The sequence below is a fragment of the Elephas maximus genome, chromosome 7, assembly GCF_024166365.1.
Source record: "Elephas maximus indicus isolate mEleMax1 chromosome 7, mEleMax1 primary haplotype, whole genome shotgun sequence".
Lineage (NCBI taxonomy): Eukaryota > Metazoa > Chordata > Mammalia > Proboscidea > Elephantidae > Elephas > Elephas maximus.
Window position 1 is genome coordinate 117,306,045 of NC_064825.1, and position 3,623 is coordinate 117,309,667.

A 3,623-nucleotide genomic window follows, 5' to 3' on the forward strand; every position below is an offset into this window, starting at 1 on the left:
AAGTATCTATTGTTCTGTTTCAATTACATGTTAGAAGGGGGAGAAAGACTAGCACAGTGAAAAAATACGTATATACATGTATATATAATATATACATGTACATATAATTGACTATAGACAATGCAGAAGCAGAAAGAGGAAGAAATAGACAACTTCATAGTCATTCAACAAAAATGAGTTCAGCATCATCTCTGTATCAGACACTATGTTAAGGTAGTAAAGATAAAAAGATTAAAAGGCACGGTCCCTTCCTAGAAAAACTGAAGTACACACATTTAACTACAATATCATGTTATAAATCCAATGATAGAATTGTAAACCCATTGTGAATCTGGATGTGGTAACTCCACAGCCTGAATCTATTAGACAAATCTTTCTGAACGGGGCAATGCCTTAGCTGAATCATAAATGATAAGGGTTAAAGGGACTGTGGGGGTAACCTGGAGCTGGCAGTAGAAAGGCCACTAAATGTTCCACAAAATTCCCTCTGCTGTTCTGGGTAGGGCAAAAGCTATCATCATCATAATAATAAAATCTTGTTTAAGCAAATTGCTGATTCTCTCATACTAACGTTAGGGAATGTCAGCCACATATCAGGTGGCAGCAACTGAAAATGGACATATAAGCACAACGTTGCAGTCCATTTGCCATGTCAACTCTGGAAATCTGCAGCATCGTGCAAGAAACAAAGGGGCCACCTTTCTGACTGTACCTCCTCCTAGTATTTCGCCCATTTATTAAGCTCCAGCCACATTGTCTTTTTTTTTTTTTTTTGATACTCCAACATGTCAAGTTAATACCTGAAGCGCTGTACTTGTTATCATTTCTGCTTGATATGCTTTCCAAAGATCCACTCATGATTGTCTTCTCATTTAGGCTTCAATCCAATGTCACCTCTTCTAAGAGACCTTCCCCTTCCATACAAAATAGCACATTAGCATGCCCCACACTTTTGATCCTGCAATTTTCTTCCTCATTGTCTTACTTTACCTTCTCATAACACTTACTAGGACCTGAAAAGATTTCATTGTTTGTTTTGGTGACTTACTATCTGATTCCTCTTCTCTCCAAAAAGTAAGCCTGTTGCTGTATTGTTGTTAGTTGTCATGAACTGGATTCTAACTTATAGCGATACCATGTGGATAAGGATAGAACTCAGCTGTATGGGGTTTTCAAGGCTAGGTCCTTCTGGAAGCTGAACACCAAGACTGTCTTCAAAGGCTCCTCTGGGCGGGTTCTAACCACCAACATTTTGGCTGGTAGTTAAGTGCTTAACTCTTTGCTCCATACAGGGACCCATAGCTCTATTAACTCTATGAAAGTCAAACAATTACATTCATAGACAATTACTTAACTCATCAGATTACCAATTATATACTCATAGTAACTTTACTATTAACCATGGCTTTAACAAAAAAGACTTCAAATGTGACTCTTGTAAAGATGAGTAGAAGGAAGTAGTTGTGTGAAGTGGGAATGCAAGGCTTGCTAAAAGAATGTCAATAACTTCTTTTAATAATATCAATTGGTAAATCCACAATTTAAAAAATCAATGAAAAGAAATACAGCACATAATTACAAATATGCAGGCTATTATCAGAACAACAACAACAAAAATAACAAGAATGTGCTGCCCACAGGAACTTGGGGGTGGGGAGGAGAGAAATAGGAGTTTATATTTATTTGGTTGTGGTCCTTGTATATCATTTAACTTTTAAAACCATGTAAATGATTTATGTAATGATTTTAATTAATAATTATAAATATTTTTAATTAAGCATACACATTTCTAAAAACAGATAAAATGACTAGAAGAATACAAACAAAATTTTAAAATTTCTTTGAAGGTTTGGGTGTTTACTTTCTATGTCACGTGTTTCTGCATGCTTGCATCAGCCAGAAGAATCTACTTCATGATGTGGAAACGAGAAACGTCAACAGATCGTAGTAGTCTATAAAAACAAAGAGTGTTTCTTATCCGTTCTATATTTTCATTGTGAATTGACTGAGGGCTCTGTTCTATGTCCCCTCACTCAAGATCCCAAGCTGGGTTAGCATAACTAAAAAATACACCATCTTAAATCTTGGTGGTGGCCATGAAAAAAAAAAAAAAAGCAGCAACAAGCGGGGTGTCTTACAAACAATTAAATTTTCAGCTGAGAAGTGACACATACGACTTCTAATCCAACTCATTGTCCATAAATAGCCACAAGTCCCCACACAGTCCCAAAATGACTAGAAATATCATTCTACTATATGCCTAACAAAGAACTAAAAAAAAAAAAAAAAAAAAAACTAATTAATATGAATGAGTATAACAAGCAGGTAAAACTTTGCAATCAACGTTTTATATATTTATATTATGACAGTTTTAAAATGCAGAGTTCTAACTTGGTATACCTGATTTTCCATTTTATCACCGGTTCTTTCCTAAATCTTGACAAAATGGTCTAGATAAACTTTTGGGAACAAAGAATAATAAGATATGTTAAGAAAGTAGTTTTTTTCTCAACAACCTTTTGGTAAATGCCTCTTTCACATCTTTATTTCTAAGGCTATAAATCATGGGGTTCAACATGGGGATAACCGTGGTATAAAATACAGCCACCATTTTCCCCTGTTCCACAGATTCCTTTGAGGGGGGTCTGAGATACATGAGAAAAAGAGTTGCATAGAATATGGTGACAGCTGTCAGATGGGCACCACAGGTAGAGAAAGCTTTGTGTCTGCCCTCTGTAGAGCGGATCCTCAGGATGGCATGAAAAATATAAAAATAGGAAACAAGGATAATGAGGAGTGAAAAGGAAAAGTTACACCCAGCCACAACAAGCATTGATGTCTCTTTGTTGTAAGTGTCAGAACAAGCCAGCTTAATCAGTGGAGGGTCAGCACAGTAGAAGTGGTTAATCTCATTGGGGCCACAGAAGGCCAGGTTGTAGGTCCACATGGTCTCCATCAGCCCAGTGAGAGCTCCATACACATAAGGCGCTGTGATGAGGGATGTACAGACACTCTTGGACATTCTGCTGCCATAAAACAGAGGGTTGCAGATGGCCATGTACCGGTCAAAGCCATCACAGCCAGGATATAGATCTCCACATGGACCAAGGCGATAAAGAATTAACACTGAACCAGACAAGCAGAATAGGAAATGGTTTTCTTCTCTGAGAGGAAAATCTCCAGCATCTTTGGAGTCACATTGGTGGAGAAGCACAGATCTACAAAGGATAAGTGGCTCAGGAAAAAGTACATGGGTGTGTGGAGCCGGACATTGACCTGGATGAGGATAATCACGTCCAAATTTCCTGCCACTGTGACCATGTAAACGGCTAGAAATAGGGGGAAGAAGAGAATCTGCAATTCCAGGCGATTGGTGAGTCCCAGGAGAATGAACTCACTCACCAAAGTGAAGTTTCTTCTCATTTTTTCCTTGGATGGGAGATGGAAGCTTTATTTATATTTTATTATGATATAATTTTTAAAAAATTACAATAATGACTTCTTACAAAATTCCTTTTCTTCTTAGCATGTTTTTCTCATTTCATTTCTACTGATTTTTTTTCTTGGTAAATTCAATCCAAGTTAAACCAAAAAACAAAAAGCCCTCTGCTTTTGTGTTGATT

General features: G+C 37.0%; 1 pseudogene; it reads right to left on the minus strand.

The window, feature by feature from the left end:
- Nucleotides 1–2,488: 2,488 nt before the first annotated feature.
- On the minus strand, nt 2,489–3,423 carry LOC126080541 (olfactory receptor 5M8-like; annotated as a pseudogene).
- Nucleotides 3,424–3,623: the final 200 nt, after the last annotated feature.